The sequence below is a fragment of the Aptenodytes forsteri genome, unplaced genomic scaffold (genome assembly GCF_000699145.1).
Source record: "Aptenodytes forsteri isolate BGI_AS27 unplaced genomic scaffold, ASM69914v1 Scaffold15, whole genome shotgun sequence".
Taxonomy (NCBI): domain Eukaryota; kingdom Metazoa; phylum Chordata; class Aves; order Sphenisciformes; family Spheniscidae; genus Aptenodytes; species Aptenodytes forsteri.
In genome coordinates this window covers 24,830,075-24,848,548 of record NW_008795129.1, presented here as the reverse complement: position 1 = coordinate 24,848,548, position 18,474 = coordinate 24,830,075, and the positions used below count along the sequence as shown (strand labels likewise).

The following is an 18,474-nucleotide window of genomic DNA, read 5'->3' as shown; positions in this document are numbered from 1 at the left end:
TGCTACAGGCTCTGATCTACTGCTTCAAAATGAATTCTGAATAAAGAAAATCCTGATTATTGTTTCATTTGTAGGAAAATTCTATATTCCCAAACAGTGGGGAAAAAACAACAACCCTCTTAATACAGGGAAACCTCTCTGGCAGGAACAGCAAAAAGGATCTTCACACTGATCAAAACCAGAAGCCAAGACCACGATAGCTCAGCTGAAATTCATTTTGTAAAAGGCTTATTTATTAGAAACTTGATGATACGCACAATGAGAATATATACAAAGCATTCCCTAGTTTGAAAGCACTTTGCATTAACTTTCGTAAAAGGCAAGCAAAAAATTAATGAGACATTTTAACAACATCATTTATCATTTTTCTAAGGTTCTTTTTCAAAGAAGTCCATTTTAACCAAAAATGTTTCACTTTAAAAAGCTCTATACAGTCTCAGTAATAACAGTATGCCCTTCAATTGAAATCACAGTGCTTAAGATTTCTGAAGGTCAGTCCATTTATTTTTGGTTTTCTAAATGCAATTGCTTTTCCCCACCTTTTTTCTCCCCTTGCTACACTAAAAATTATTTCACTGAAAATCTAGAGAACTGCCCTCAATAAATCTATTTCAGGTATCTTGGTTTACACTTCTATTAATGCTAATAATAAAATTATAAATATAAGTAATAAAATACAGAAAACAACAGTATTTATGGGTATGGCCAGTATTCTAACAGTTAAAAAAAAATGAGGAAAAGCCATACAAAATATGTTTTTAAATAATTTTGCACACATGCAGCACTGAATATGGGAATAGAACCATTCTGGGATTTAGATTTACTTACTTTTATTGTAATTATCACTGGTTGGCACTTAAAGCCTTTCATACCACTCGTGTGATATCCGGACACATCGGGAAGGACAAGGACAGAGATGCAGAACAAACATGAGCTGGTGTGCCCCAGCATCAGTCCCTATTTGAGGAATGGTTTCCACTGAGCCCCATGCAGAGGAGCAACCTTTGAGTAAGGCTTCAAAGACACAAACTCACAGCAGAGCAGAGAGATGTGCACTGACATTTTTACACCATCTAAAAAGATACAGGACTTTGGACTCGTACCACTTGGTTTAAGATTTACCCACTGTCCTCAAATGCATTTATGGATGTTTTGTCAGCTTTGCTGTTACAGCTCTAGCTGTAGAAAGTTACACCTGGGTTATTTAAACAGTAACGCAGCTGATGTTCCCATCAACAGCGATCAGCAGCCTTCTTCCCCAGTGCATGGCCAGAGAGTTTTTAGTCCCACTACAGCATGCACCACTCCCTTACTGCACGCACTGGCGCTTTTGGGGGGCTACAGAGAGCAGCGGTGAGCACCTCCGGGTGCCCCTTCCCATGGGAGTCTCTGAGCCCTGTCCTTCCTGTGGGCTCCTCTTAGCTTCAGCCTCCGCTCTTCCTCTGTTTTGGTGGAAAAACATTGCTCTGACCCTCTTCCTTGACAATTCAACCCACCCTGTCATTTAAAGACATCTCTCTGCAGAAAGGTTCTGTTTGCCCCTTTCAATCTCTCTTGTAAACTGGACATTTTTTCCATATAATGAAACCTGACTGGAGATAGCCTATCTCCAGAGTTCACGTGCACACTGGAAATCTCTGCTGTTCAACTGTACCAATACCATTACATACTACTTATTTGGGGCTTATAAACACACACATTCATTTTGTCTGTACTTTTCCAAAATCCTCACCAACTGTTTCAGCGTTTGGGGAATTACTCATACAAAAGCACCTCACTATGGCCTGCACCTCTCCCTGTACCTGGCATCGAAGAGGAGCGACAGAAATGGGTGCACACTTGCACACACGCAAACAGACAGTGCAATCATCTTGCTACCGACTTAACATAGGAATAACAAAGTTCCTGACACTAATATGAACCTCAAACTACCTGCCTTCCTTACCCCAGGGAAAGCCTTTCATCTTGTTTATTTTAGATTTCCCATCTTACTTTCTTCACATTATTGCTAGGAAGCTAGTTTAACTATCATTATTATTATCATCCTCTCAAGCACTCTCAAAATGAACGACATATCTGTTCTAGCACTCAGTGTTAGATAAATGACAAGGAAAAAAAGCTGAACTTTCTCTGGAGCAAACAGAAGTCACCAAAGAGTTAAAATAAAAACAAAGCTAGGGATAATACAGCTGAGAGACAGACACGTGCACAACCAGCGCAGGAGCGTGTCCTCTTCTTGCAGCATCCTCAACAACCAGAGGACCAGAGAGGTTTGCTTTTAAATGCGTCGCCACCTCGGCACCAGCTACAGAGGCAACAAAAGAAGCTCAGCACTGACCCACAGCAAGACTTACAACATCACCGTGGGAAAGGAGATGCTCACAAAAGCTAGGTCATCAGCCTCTTTCAGCACGGCAGGCTGCGGCCTTTCAAGGATACTGTAAGGAGGCACAAGCAAAATATAGTTTACGGATCCTACACCACAAAACTACTCATGGATGAACACATCTGTAAACCACAATGTTAGTTAATGCAACCAGAAGCACAATTTTACTTCTCAAACATGACCAATGTTGAAAGCCATGTAAATAAACTATGATAACATTGATGCAGACCAGCTAAAGAATTTAAGTTTTGCAAATACACGGAAAAGATAATTTAAGACAACTGGCATCCTATGTTAAGAATGACTGCACTGAAGTAATTTCAGTAATTGTGATAGCCTACAGGTATTATGGATATCGTCTCTGCAGCAGCCAAATCACGCTGCAGTAGGATATCACTATGACAAATCATGGGAATACTAAGGAAAGATATATTATCTTTTAAATGAACCTCCTCTTCATACAAGACAGGTGACCCTGCCAGATGAACACACTTATAAAAGCAACAGCCGTTTTTAAGACAAATTAGTCTACTTTTGGTGCTTCTCATTTGACTGTTGTAACATAAAATATTTAACAACTGGTTTACTGAGGGGCTTAGCAAGCTTGAAAGAAAGATCAGAAATACGTGCAATCAAAATTTAATTGAAAGAAACACGCAGTTTAGATACCCTTGGGTTAAAAAGCAGCTTGCAAGAAGAGGTCTCTTTGGGGAAGCTTTTGCATTTTTTAACTGACTTCTACCTTTGGTTCGTAATCACATAAACCATCACACCATACCACTGGGGCTGTTCTGTTATGAAGTTTTCGGGACAGAACAGACAGTAGATATGGGGAGGAGGTTTATGGGGAAGGCAGTCTCTGATGTTGCGCTGTGTTTCTCAGCTGTCAGTGCTGTAGAAGGTTACATGGTCGCTGCGGACAGGAATTACTGCAAGGCTCTCATCAATGTTAAAAATAAAGACAGGGCTCTTTTCACATTTGCATGTTATCAAAATGAAAACCCCATTAGTCAATGTTCTCATTCCCTCCTCCCCAAAGAGTAGGAAAACTGAATAAACAGAAAAAGATAGCACTGGTCGTAACAGTCTGGTCCTTTGTTATGACTTTTCTAACCTAAGTTCAACTTTCTGTGATATTTCATAGTATAGTAGCAAAATTAGTAGTATTTATGCAAATCCATGTGCCATTATGGTAAATAAGAGAAATACAATTCCCAGACCGGTTACGTTTTAAGTTAGACTTTCTGTACCAATATAGACAGATAAGAGGAGCTGAAAAGATTAATACCTAGTAGTAGCAAACAGGGGATTTCACAGAAGTGAAATTGCTCTTCTCTGCCTACGGGGATATCCTCACCTTACCTGCCTCTTCCCTTGGAATTTGGCTCCCAAATCATACCCGCACTCCTCCAGGACAGATGCAAGGAGGGGGTCTGGAGGAGTACAGCTCCTGCTAATGCACATGTTGCAACTTTCATTCAAAAGTTAGAATACGATTCACCAGAGGAATGAGAAAACCCATTACTTCCATTACAGAGCCACAAAACCAGGAGCGCAGTGAGCAGATGCGATTTGCTTGGGGTCCCATGCGAGACCGTCGCAGAGCTGCGAGCAGAGCTCTGCCGCCTGCCGAGTTACAACCATCGCAGGGTCCAGGCTTCCAGCTTCCACTTCTCCCACGGGAACATCACCACCATTATCCTATGGGAATTGTCTACCGGAAAGTTTTCTCTTTGTCTTACGCATATGTATGTTGTCTCTCATGCTGGCAATCTTACTTCGTCTATAATTTCTTCAGCTTATTATGTTTTCTAAAACATATGCAAGGTTTGCCAGGAGCAGAGGAAAAACTCAGTAGTGTTTCCTTTTTGACAATGAAAAACAATAAGTTCAGATTTAAATATTTTCCTACAGGCAGTATGAGAGGCTATCTACAGATATTTAGAGAAGTAGCCGTATCTATGTTTCATAAGGATACACTATCAAGGAACACAGACCTATTTAGCACTTTGCATTTAATTAAAGGAAACGGGGAAGGACTTATCTGCAGAACCTGAAAACGATAATACGTGGGTTGCATCTCCAAGAATGACACAATTCTTCCCCATAACATTATTAAATTTGAATTTTGTTTCTTATTAACTCAGAGAAACTCAGAATACTTTGGGGGATTCTTTCAGACAACCTATTGCTAAACAATGTACAGTATCAAGAAGAGCTTCAAAGCTCAAAGATACTTCATGAAAAGAATATGAAATCAATCTATAATATGCAATCTAAGCAAAAAGAGCTGAACATTTATATTGTGGAAAACTAAATTAATTAAAACTCTTTTTTATTACTCTTTGGAACGATGACCAAAAAGTTCAACATAATATGCTCCAACAGGATGCTACTGATAAATAGGTCTTTATCCTTTTCCTACTGCAGAAATCAGCGTGCCTAAACTCAGCAGAAACCCAACACCAGCAGGACAAAAGGAGACCATCAGCTAGGTTAAGGACAAACCGGGCTTTTTGTCTGATTTGGGGCCAATCACAACATTCAGCAGCACAAAAGGAAACATGAAACTCCGGGTAGGAGCACAACAGAGCCCGTGTGGGACCACAAAGCCTGATCTACGCAATACTCTATGGGACCTGCCCAGTTTTCGGGTACGTGCAGGGACACCTCTGCCTCGCCGTTAAGGCCAAAGGAGCCACGCTTCGTTTCAAGAGCAGGAGGCAGCACGGAAAAATAAGGCAGCGGACGACATGAAGACAACGGCACTTACTCAGCTATGGGCACAGAGGGCAATGGGAGGCAATTTCTGCTTTCAACCCTTCCTGACAATTCTCAAGGTAAGAATAAACAGTAAATGGGAGCAGCGCTAACTCATGTGAATAAAAAGGATGACTTCAAAAAAGCATTAAATTGAAATACATTTCTTTAAAAAAGTATTTAGAATACATGAAAAGCATGATGACTTAAAGAACTAATCGGTTAGAATAAATAAAATTTGAAAAGCCTATTTTAAGAAAGCCAAACCACAGAACCGAAGCAAGCAACCGGCGAGCACCTGCACATACATCTTTTTGAAGTAATTAGACTCCCACAGGAGTTTCTTCTGCATGCACACAGATTTTTATTTTACGTTTAAATTCAGTTTATTCCATTTATTTCAGATGAATAACATATACTTGGAAGTTAAGAAATGAACTAAAAGTTTTAAACCCAGGACATCTCATTTCCCTTTTCCATTCCATGGAAAAGCCAAGATGTGGGACTCAACTTCCCAGCTCCTGAAGGACAGAGCTCATCTGCATCCAGTGACCGCCTGGTGACAGCCTGGTATCCCGAGACCCAAAAGCAGTACCCTAGTGTCTGCGTGGTGCTCCCCCCACACTAGTTAGCCTGGCATGGCAGCAATAAGCACAGGACCAAGAGGGAATATTTACTCATAAAGCTCTACTGGTTCCAGACGAAGCTAATTCAGGTTTATCTGTGCTTGCAGGCCTACCAAAAAACACCTAAAGCATTTTAGGGGAATACCTTCTGTATTGAATAATTCACTATGACTAAAGTGCAAAACATGTTTTGATAATTTTCCTTATGATATCCAACACATTCAATATATTCAAGTAATAACAAAGCATTTTTAAGTGCGGGTTTTCCACCACTGAAATAAATTTCAATTTATAATTGAAATACATTTTCCTTCCAACATTGTCTTGGCAGAAATCATAAGGGAAAAAAGTAAATCTCCTCACAAATAAGGAGTCGTTTATCATTTTCTAACACAATAACACTTAAGCATTAAGAATGGGATTAGATGTATATTCAACTATGTAATTGCTTTCACATACGTACAGCCTATGCATGTGGTTAACAAAAGCAACTGTAGTCAAGAGATCTTTTTAAATTACATATCCACACCTAAATGAGAATTAATCTCTCTTTGAAAAAGCAATTAAAATTAAATCCAAAACAAGATTAAATTCAGTGACTTAAAACGTTCCAAAGTAAAAAAATCAACTTCTCTCACTGCAGTGGCAGCAGAGGAACAGGCGTAGGGACTGCCAGCCTGGAGGAACAGGCGTAGGGTCTGCCAGCCTGGAAAGGGGAAGCCATGCTCCCAAAAGGCGGTGGGGAAGGGGCTGGTTTGCTCCACAGAGCTCAGCTCTTACAGGCTGAGTCCTTCCTACGACGCTCTGGGCGAGCGTACACAAATATCCCGTGATGCACACTCCTTTCTGCTTTTTTCCTCCCAAACTGCCCGCTGAGCAGTAACAACAGGACTAAGCAGAAGCTCTTTTACATTTTCTCATGTTCAGCTCCTTGCCTGGACTCACCCGGGATTCCCCATCCCAGTCCTGGAGGCCTAGGACTTCTCTGCCAAGGTGAAGTACATTAAAACCAGTACAACGGAAGCAAAGCAGCAGCTTTGATATATATTGAAAATATATAATAAATATTAAGAAAGAATAAGTAAAATTAAAACCAGTGCACAGGCTAAAGCAAAAGCTATATGGAATGAATTTAATTTAGCAACACTGCCTCCCCTGCCATCTTCAGTTACTATTCAGTCATTTAATTAAAATTTTCATGATAATCCACATATTTATGTGCATAACACTTCTTCATATGGCTATAATACGGCAACAAAGCTGAGGGCAGAAAAAAATTTGTAGTTTTTTATACTGCAGACTGCAAGTTGTCACAGCTCACTGAAGCCAGCAGTGTTACAGCGACCTGTGCCGTCTGAGCACCCCGCTCACTTCTGCTCGGGACAAAGGAGATGGTAACTAGGCCAAAGATGGGCTGCAGCTTTCTGTTTTTAGACTTGTGTTTGAGTCCAGTTCCATTTTTCTTCTCATATATACTCATGAGACATTACTAAAAACTGTAGGTCTGCTCCTCTCCCCTTCTTTGCTGCTTTGCACACTCCCTGATCCCAGCGGATCCAGATCTGGATACCTCATATAAATACTGCCAATATTTTTGCCATTAAGCCCGTGAAAGAAAAGCCAGAAGTCAGAACTGATGCACTTGGACCAAGGCTAAGACAGCTCAGACGTTCAAACAGTGGGGAAAAAAACCAGCAAAAAAAATCTGTGGATAAAAGCACCGAGCTTGTAAATGTTGAAGAGGAAAGTTTGAGGACTACCTCCTTACGAAAGTTAGCAAAATGGAGACCAGGGAAAGCACCACTGAAAATGAAGAGTAGGAGATTCTCAGTGGAAGAGTTTCACTACCGAGATGGAAAATATATTAAAAGTCTGAAGATGCATTCAACTCATGCACATGTATACAGCTGCCCGGTCCCCAAGTCCATTCAAAGACAAAAATTAACTTTCGCTGGAACATTTTTCTCTACACCGAATGCCAAAAAGTCACTTCATATTGCCACAGAAATCTCAAGGGATGCAGAGAAAGAGTTAGACACAAATCATACTTTTCCTGCCTTTGCATGCTCAGATCTGTGCAAAACATTGCATGGACTTCACTAGTTCAAAAAGTGCAAGCTTATTTTTTCTTCAGATCTTTTTTAAATAATTCTCAAAAAGTAAACTGCAAACAGATCAGCAAAATTATCCCATTCAAGTGTGTACACATAAAAAAAGGCTTATCTATTGAAAACCCTCCGTTCTCAAATCACAAGCATGCCCGCTTCAGTCCTACTAAACCCTGCATTTTTTTGCAAAGCTTGAACCATGTTAGTGTTTGGATATCAATAATATTTTTGAAGCAGATTAACTTATTTCTTTGCAAGGAACAATCCTGAAAACACAGACAGACACTAAAGCTGTGGGAATGGGAGGACGGCTGCACGAGGGCAGTACTATAAGATTTTCACTCCCGTATTTGAATCCCATGGTTTATCCAAATTAACCATGAATCATTATAGGAAGCTAGGGTAATTTTGTTATTTTCCTGAGAAAAGTTATTGGGTTTTATGTTCCACTAAAAACACTACTCAATTTGGTATATCAACATAACCAATTTCTTCGTGATACAGATATGAGCATGTTTACCACCCATCGTCCTTTCCAATATTTAAAAATAATAGAACTACCAGATCATTAAAATTTCATAGAATACAAATATGGCACTATAATTCTATATAATACAATACTACTTAGATATACTAAAAATATGAAAAATAGGAGACAAAAAAATACCTGAGGGATCTCAAATATCCCAATTAATCCCAGGGCCTACCTTTAGATCTCAAAACATGAGTGCAATGATTTATTCCTACTTGAATACAATAGTATCATTATTTTGAAAGTATTTTTCCTGACATAATGTCCATGCATTTAATACCATCAGAACTACTTCCTTTTGGGGCATAACATTTTAAACAACAGCAGAAAAAATAAACCAACCCTAAGTTATGGCAGAACCTACAACACTCAACCCACTCTTGAAATTTGGCAAAAATAAGTCTTGAAAACACTAAGGAACTTCCATTGGTAAGGCTGAAAATTACTCATTATCTGTTGAGGAGGCAAATATAAGGATTAAAAAAATTTTTTTTTTTAATAAAAAGCTTTAAAAATACCTTAGAAAAACTACTTAAGACAAAACGTCTTTCAGGGCTAAGGAAGTAGACCAGATTAAGTCTATTCCTAACTGTGAGGTATATGGACAATTCTGCATAAAGAGAGTACAAACATTACCCGAAGTCATTAACTGGTAGGCAGGAATTAATATGTTTACAATTCAAGCCAAGTGATAAATATGCATAAATAAAAGGAAAATACTCATTGCATCCCTGTGAATTATTAAAACTTTTTGTTGTTGTTGTTGTTGTTCCTTATTAAGTGGAAAGATTAACATGTACAAGCATTCTGCTTTTTCCAGTTACTGGGATTTTTCTAGTCAGGAATCTTCATGTTGTAATTTTTGCTAGCAACACTTAAAAGTAAAAAGTTTTCATAAAAATACCACCAAAAAAACAACAAAAAAATTCATGTTCAACTCTGTTTAATTAAAATATTATGAAAAACATCACATGATAAATTCTCTACTAAATGAGCTCCTATGGAATATAGTGACAAGAGCAAGGGGCATGATCCTTCACTAATTGTTTTGTTAGAGGAAAGGACAGAAGCACCTGCAAAAAACGTAGAGATCTGTGAAAACACAAAAGAAGCCCCAAGAGAAACCCTAACCCTCCACGGGATGGGGGGGATGCTGCAGCTCTTGCAGGAAGGCTCAACAGCCCACACACCCAGTTAAAGGCAAGGCAGTCCCTGCTTCCTCCATGAAACTCTCCAAGCACGTGGGACTAACTCGTCCTTTTTTCCCCTCCACTTAAGAACGGGTGTCCCTTGTGTCGGCCAACAAAAATGCCTGTAACATGATGTGTCAGCTTACAGGAGGTCACTGTCTGTCCATTTAGCATCGCCTTCAGTCCCCAGAAGCTTTTCCGCAGGATATCAAGCCCCTTATTTAGATAATCAATTGCTGCAGAGCTTATCTGTCATCTGGTAATTGATGTGAAATAACAAAATTATACATCAAAACAAACCTCATTAGCTTATCATCCCAGCTCATCATCCTGAGTAGAAACTTAGCTCACAAATAAAGCTGCAGTAAAGTAGTAGTTTACTACTATCCTTCAATGAAATCAATTTATATAATCTCACAGAGAAGTAAAACTGAATTCACTAAATAAATATGGCCTCTATAGCTCGAGGGGGACATAACAGATTGCAGAAGGTACAGGGAAGGGCAACCAGAATGACAGCCTGGAGAAGAGAAGGCTCTGAGGAGACCTTCTTGCAGCCTTTCAATACTTAAAGGGGGCTTATAAGAAAGATGGAGAGAGACTTTTACCAGGGTCTGTAGTGACAGGACAAGGGGTAATGGTTTTCAACTAAAAGGGTAGATTAGATGAGGGTATAAGGAAGAAATTCTTTACAATGAGGGTGGTGAGACACTGGGACAGGTTGAATGCCCCATCATAGGAAGTGTTCAAGGTGAGGTTGGATGGGGCTTTGAGCAACCTGATCTGGTGAAAGATGTCCCTGCCCACGGCGCGGGCGGGGGACTAGATGATCCTCAAAAGATCCCTTCCAACCTGAACCATTCTGTGATTCTATGACAAGGGGATGGAGAAACTGTCTCCTGAGAAGGGACCACAAAGTCCCAGATTCTTCCAAGAAGGCAGAGGGGGGATTTACATGACTAAGGTTTACAAATTCACAGAGGTGGTGGATGAAATGAGTGCACAGCTGTTATTCACAAATTTCGCAGTATTAGAACCAGGAGGCAGCTGCTGAAGCTAATAGGAGATGAATCTCAAGCAAATATGAGATGGTACTTTTAATTTAGGCATTTATTTTTTAAATGCAGTGAGTGATGGAAGTTGTGGCTACAGAAGTCACGGGGGCAGGCAGCAAAAGCAGGTTCAGCAAGGGACTGCACAAATTCTGTGACAAGATGGTCTGATGAATGAGTAACGTTTGGAGACAAGAAGCAATCATTCCAGCTCCCCGCCCAACAAAGTTCCCCATCAAGGCTTGGGCAGAAAGGGAGGCAAGGGCGCAGAGAAGGGAAGGATGTGGAGACACTCAAATATTAGGGTACTACTTTGAATTCCTAGAACCAAATCGAGGAAGCACCACAGAATTATAAAAAATATAAATTTATTTCTGGGTTTTCAAAGATTTCAGAGTTATAAGCATGAAGGACTTCCAGGAGGAGTTACTCAATCACATCACCATCTCTTCCCAAAGCCCATTTTTCGTGACCACGAAACCTGCACATCTACTGCCAGTCGCCATCCTCCAGTGCTGCCTTCGCTGGGAGAGCGGCCCCTCGCTGAGCAGGCAAAGGTACTAAATACAATGCAAAAGTCCGTTGAGCCCATTAGCCACCTCTGCCTATAAACCCTGCCCGATGGCCAGGGCTGCACCCTTCTCCCATTCACCGCGGCTGTTGGGCTTCTCCTGCCTTCACCCACCCCAGCACACGCACCTTGCCCTCTTCCCTGACAGTGATTTTAGTCATTGGGCTTTACCACAATATTGACTGACACCCCTCTGATTTAAAGTATGTGCTAATTATGCTCCTCAGCTGCTGCTAAGTATTAATATTTAAAGTATTGAAATTGTTTAAAAATTGAAGAAAATCAAAATGGGGTGCTACTTTTAATGGTTTTTAATATAGTATCCTGGAGATCATGTTTTATAAAGGACACAGCCCTTTTTATTGTACTGTATTTTGAAGAGCAGACCTAGGAGGATTAAGAAGGACTTCACTTAGCCTCTGCTGTCAATCGTAAACTCATTTAATGTCATTATCAGGCTTCCCATATTTATCATCAGACTGCTGCATGACACAACTTATTTAAATATTTTGTGCTTTTAGGATTTTCAGACTTTTAAAAATAACTTCTTCTATTCCATTCTTAAGGTAAAACTTAGTCGCATACACTTTAATACATAAAAGAATTAAGTCTTTGCACAGTCAATCATAAATTTAGCATACCCTTATTTGCAAAAGCTTAAGTTCCCAGGTTATTTTAGTTTAAAAAAATAAAAAATTAGCCGGAGCACTGGCACTACGCAAAGCTTAATATATTATTTTTCTATACAAATATTTGACATTAGTACTATCAACAATATAGATATGAATATTTTGCTCAGCCCAAGTTCTTTCAAGTCTTCTAATGTGATGCACTACTATCAGATACTGTATTACCAAAGAGAGGTTTCCAACAGTTTCCAACCATTTTTGGATTAAAAAAAAGTTGCAGTTTTAGTTTGATATTTTAAGAAATGTTGGACTATGGAAGTGTGTTACTATGCTAGTTTGCAAGCCACATTATGACATGAACATTTAAACTACTGTTTTAAGAAATACACGGTGGATACAAAAATATGTTTAAATAAATCAAGACCCTGTTGGTTATTCATTCTGCAGTAAGAAATTGTGCAAGAAAGGCCATATTGACCAAGACCATACAGAAGTTTTGCCTTCCCAGAGCAGCAAACGGGCTGTGAAATTTTCTTTTTTAAATTTGTATTAACACTTTTTAAAATTTGTGGTGGTCATCACATTCATACCACTAGACCTTTTCAACATGCCCCTCATTAAACAAGAGAGTAGAAGCTCTTAACTGCAAGCACATGGCTTGCAGGTTTGGGGTGCCCATGATGTTGCAACCCGCCTCTTTATATCCATTTTCATTCACTGGCATCATTCTGCCATGTATCAAAACTATTGAGGGCAATTTTATTTTGGTGCCTGCACATGGATTTTGGAAACTACACTAAAGAATTCATTTCTGAACATTATGGCCTACATACTTATTTTGTTTTAGACTCAGAGCATTGATAGTCAAAAGTAAATTGAACACGCCATTTCTATTTGCACCGTTCACTTTTCTTTCTCTTACATAATTTTGTATTATTTTCATTTTTCACTTGTTTCGTTCATTTTATTTTAGCTTGTTTTTTCTGTTAAGTATTATGCATTAGCATCGGACTGCTGTCTGGGCTTCTAACTTTAAGGCAACATGTGAAAGCACAGAAAAGCCTGTATTTTTATGCTATATTCAAATTTTAAATAGTTCAATATTTCAATCAAGAAAACCTTACTGAGGGTTTGGGAGTTTACATTACCTTATAACATTTAATGGTTCTCCAGTTTAACAGAAAAGTTGCATCAAATCCTCCTTCTAATGAAATCAGTGTTGTATAAATATTAATCCACCAAAGAGCAAATACAAAGCAGATGAAAGTATCCACATTATTTGTTATATTTGCCTTTCTTTTGTCCGTAACTTGAATTCTAAGATGGAATTCACGCTCATCCCAGATGTCATTAGGTGCTTAAATCTGAAACCGTTCGTTTGAAGGCAATCAAAAGTATGATCAGATTTTTTATTTTTAAACAGGGCAGTATTTCTCTCTTTGCCATAAAGCAGTTGGAGATATATCCCTGGCATTTGACAAGGTAATAAAATAAACAAGACAAAACAAAATATTTAAAAAGTTGGCATAAAATTCCTTTAAAAAATTTTACCCACACTTACAGTTTCTCAAGATGTCTTAATAAGAATGTAATTTCACATTTGCTCTTACTGAACAAATCAAACATGGTGATTTATTATTCAGATGGGCACAAAGGATTTCTGAAATGCAAAAAGAAGGGCTATAAAAGCACAAATCATCAGTAATGACGACAAGCTAAACTGCCTTTCAAATATGAACAAAATGCAGCCATTTAGGGTATCATACATCATGGTCTCCCAGACCCTCATTTATTTCCTAACTGTACAGGCTGCATGATAATTTAACCAGTGCAGAATTCTGCATCTATTGAGAACATCTTTATTAGGCAAGTGATTCCACAGCTCGTGCACACCACAATAGACTAGTTCATAATCCCCATCCTTAGAATAAGAAACAAGCATTTTCCAATCATCAGTTTAGTTCCCTTCCCAAAAACATTTGTATACTGCAAATGAACTTTTCTGAACTATAAACATGGTGAAAATATGAAAAAATCCTACTATCCCAATAAAATCAGGACTTCTTTCTTGGTATGAATGATAAACTAACATCCACAGCAATTTACATTCCTAATGAGACAGCATTCAACTGGAACTCAAAATCTCAGTTTTAGCTGGTAAGACCTGCTGTTATATTTTTCTTCCAATAATCTGTACAATGGGAAATTAAGAGAGAGGTCTAAATCCTGCTCATACTTACACCAACAAAGTACAGAAATAACTATCATAGTTAATAAGGTTACTCAGCATTTTCCTTCTTAGAGCAGAAAATCCATAAATAGCAGTTCATTTAATCAGCTATTTAATATTTTAGCTGCACGCAGGTATTATGGGTATTATACACATAATCTTAAATCCACTTTATCTTCAAAATGTTCCTCCAAGTTAACAGATGTGCAATTACTCACACTTTACAGATAAAGAACAGACATGAGCATAGTCTCAAATGAATTGTCCAAGCTCATGGAAAAAACTTACCATGGAGCAAGACACTAAATTAAATCTCTCAAATTTCTGCCTAACATGACTCCGAAAGACCTTATTTCTTTGTCATCACAGCCAAGCAGATTATATCCTTCCTCAAAGCAAGGAGCACCTCTAAGGATTTGATTGCATGAGGACCTGTTTGAAATTCAAGCCAAGTTTGCATTCACCTCAGCTGGAAGAGAGGAGCGTATTTAACGTTCCTCCATTTTTCTTCCAATGGCAGGTTCAAGTAAATAAATAAATAACATCTTTAGCATAGAAAGCCAGGCAGCTATCATATAAAGGCATGAAAATAATGACCTATTTAATGAGAATGAAGATTCAGCAATGTGAAAATATTTGCTTTTAGCAAAGATGTAACGATAGCATTGGTCCCAAATGACTACAGAGAGAAAAGGCACAATATCGTCCATGCCTCCATGTTTCAAATGAAGTAAACTTCACTCTTCTTTACCTAAAAAGGAGGCAGTAAGGTTCTGTGACAAATTAGGCTAGTCCTAAACAATTACGTATATCCCTAGTAACCTAGCTCACGTATTTAGTGTCAGCACTTAAATTACCCCTCCTAATAAAAGTTACTTAATTTATACCCAATAGCAGGCCCTGCAGGAAAGGTACCAAGTGGTAACACTCTCCTGAGACCAAGCCCATGTCAGCAGCTCGGCGCAGCGACCCTAACCCTTCGGCTGGGGTTTGTTCAAGGAAGGTGCCATCGCCAGCCCATCATTCACCCAGTGCACGTGGCACCAGCGCTTTCCTTGGCTTTTCCCTACTGAAAGGACCCTGAAGTCATTCCTGAACCTGCAACTCAGTGTACGGCACACTTTTAAAACTAGGGTAAGTTTAAATACTAGCTCTCACACTGATTTTGAAAATGACTTTGGTTTTGGTTATCATCTTCCCCATGCTGGCATTAGCTGAAACACCTGGCAGATAACTCGAGCTCTGGCTGCCACATGCTTTTTCCTGAGCTGGATTTGAGCTTTCTTCCTCAAGGACTGACAAGAACTTCATAGACTGTTCCAGAAAATTACATTTTAGCATTACACTGTAGGACCCGCATGTTCTAGCAGAGCATAATCATACGAAACACCTGCTCAACACACACATCTCCCCCGGGCATAGCGTTCACTGTGAGCAGTCCTCTAGCCAAAACCCCTGCAGCTGTAATGAGCGTGAGGAGGACATGCCCCGGCACTGCCAGCCAGGAGGGCACGGGCTGACATTCTCACGCCAGCACAGTACCAGCACCTCAGTCATTCAGCCGTGCCCTGTTTCCTCATGCTCTCCCAGAAGCTGAATATAAAAATAAAAAAAGCAAAACCTGAAGTATGTAATACCAGGCTGTACAAGTAGATTAACATTTATAAATACGCATAGATGCCTAAATTTAGCATGAAATCAGCAGTGTGGAAGAAGGACCCCTTACTGTACTAACTCTCTTATCTCCACAAAAGTACCACTAAAAAAGTATATTTCACTCGTTTCAAATACAACCTGATGATTTTATCACTCACTCTAGAAATCCAAGGCAGGACTTCCATCTGCACACCTGCATGCGTTATGGGAATGAACCCCCACAGCCCTGAGAAGTGCTCACTCCTCCTTGACAAAGATCTGAAGAAAAGGGCAGTCTGGGAAGGTAGGACACTCCATTAGAGAGAAATGAATTTGTAATCTAAAAAAATAATAAAAAATTGTCTCTTTTCTCTTTGCATCTTTCCAGTTGAAGTCAGACCTCTCTCTCCCTTTTCAAACATCATTTTGACACTACGTTTCACTATGCAACAGTTGCGCTTAGTATTTTTTAAAGGCTGAAAAATTGGCAAATGGTATGATGAAGCATTTCCATTTTCCCAGTGTATTTACTTCTATATGCTTTTACAGTAACATGAAGCATGATAATCAGGAAACGTTATTTTTCACAAACCATGATTTAAAATATCCCTATGTACACCAACAGTGTCAGCAGTTACACATACACAGGACAAGCAGGAATCTGGTCCACAACTGGAGAGTCCCTTCTAACTCTCTAAAAATCTACAGAAAAATGCTGTACAGTTGCCTAGCTTTATAAATGGGGCACGTGTATAATGCTGTGCAAGAATAATCAGGCCTAGGACAACAGCCTCTAAATATAATTATGGAGAAAATAAGAATGTTGTTTTAACTGCTTCTTCTGTCAGAGGGCTTTTCCTTTCAAGTCACTACGGTTAACTAGCAATAGTATTTTCTTCTAGCAATCATGGTCTGCACGTCCTGGGATGTAGTCTGCACAGCTCACATCTTCAGCTTGTAAGAAAGTAACAGCATCTACTACCACTGATCTACTTGCTTCTGTTGAAGTAGCATACATATTTAAAATGTGGCCACCATACCATGTAATTTTAGCCATGTCTGTATACAGGCTACAGCCAAGAAAAAAATTATTTTGGTATAGAGAAAACCACAGAGGTCCTGGAACACAGCAAGTCAGCACTGCTGAAAAGAAAAGGAGCGGGGAAAAAAAAGCATGGTGGTGGTGGTGGTGTATCAACAAGCAGTTGATACTTAAGTTCTTCCCACCTATTTCTTTGAAAAAAATTTCTCTTTTAAGAAACCCAGAGAGATCATAAACTGCAATCGAAACTGTGCCATCAGCTCACCCCTTGTGGTACGGCTGCAGGGAGCACGCAGCCCCTGTCCCAGAGTGGAGCGCACACCCCGACGGCAGAGCAGCAGGCCATGCAGAAAGCATGCCCTTGGGCACCCTCTTTTAGGGATCAGCAGTAAACTTGCAAAGATAAGGTACGGAGGGAGGAGGGCAAGCAGAGTACCTGGACAGGTAGCAGACAGGGAGAGCAACTTAGCTGCCCTCTGCCGACTGTCTGATTTGTTGAACACTCTTCTGATCCAGTCCTGCACAGCTAAACTGCAATTTAACAGAGGAGGATTTCTGTGACTTCATCCCCACACTTCCACACTGGTGTTTACATGACAGTCAGGTCTGTAAGGATTTCTTTACCTACTGTCGGGCTCTATCAGCAGAGCCCTGTGCAAAGATAGCAAAGCTGGCACAAATAAGGTACTCCAGCCACCGCTGCAGCAGCATGCATTCATTGGTGCAATGGTCTGCTCCAGCTAATTAACTCTAAAAAGATGTCCAGGACTTGAGCCAGTATTTCTGCTGCATCGTGCTATGTAGAGGTACTAACTTGTTCAGTGCTTAGCTTGGGTGTCTCTCCCTGCTGCAGTGTGGCGTGATGCACATTCAGCCCAGGCAGCAGCAGGGCATTTCATGCTAGGGCTCATCCAGCCGGTCTGATCTGCCACTTCAAGTCAGGGGTCCCTTTAATAAGTCCAAAGATCAGTAATCCTTATCAGCGCTGCCGATGGTGAAGATAGTGCCACTACAGACAAACTCTGTGGTACACACCTGGTGGCAACTGGGCTAAGCGCGTTTCATGCTGTGGTGAAAAAACATTTATTAAACAGCAATACTACTGAAATCCTCAAAAGGAAAGGGGACTGATCCATTGCTTCTCAACTCGGATGAATTCTCGTGCCTCTCGTGACATCTTCTGTCTGTCAGACAGGTCTGATTAAATACACATGACCCATTTAATTTCTAACTTTTTTTAATGAAAAACATCGCTGAAAAGTCCTCTATAAAATGATAAAGTGGTTTGAGAGAAAAGGAGGAAAGATGGGATTTAAATTCTAAGAACATTATCGTGTTTGTCAATCCTTGCTGCTTTGTCAACCCGCATCACTTTTAACTTGCACCCATTTTATTCGAGGTTTAAAAGCAAATGGGAACATCCATTCATTATCTTAAACACTTTTCCTCCAAATAAAATGCAGCTATGTAGCTTTAAATAAGCACTTCGGTGAAATCCCAAACGTATCAGCATCACCCACTCTGCGTCTGCTCTGGTGTTTCTGGTGTAAGTAGTGCAACTGGAAAACTAGGGTGCTTAGCAATGATCAGCAATGCATATGTTGCTTTCAAATAAATCTATTATTACTGAATTCACAGGTAGAGGAAAAACAGGAATAATCGCAGATTTTTGTGTCAGGCAGTAACGTTGCAAATCCCCTTTTTTCCTCCTCC

The 18,474-nt window shown here is 39.7% G+C and overlaps 1 protein-coding gene across 1 annotated transcript in view; it reads right to left on the bottom strand.

The window, feature by feature from the left end:
• DOCK1 (dedicator of cytokinesis 1) overlaps positions 1-18,474 on the bottom strand; it is a 307,079-nt gene that overhangs the window by 145,949 nt on the left and 142,656 nt on the right. The gene's annotated exons all lie outside the window — the stretch shown is intronic.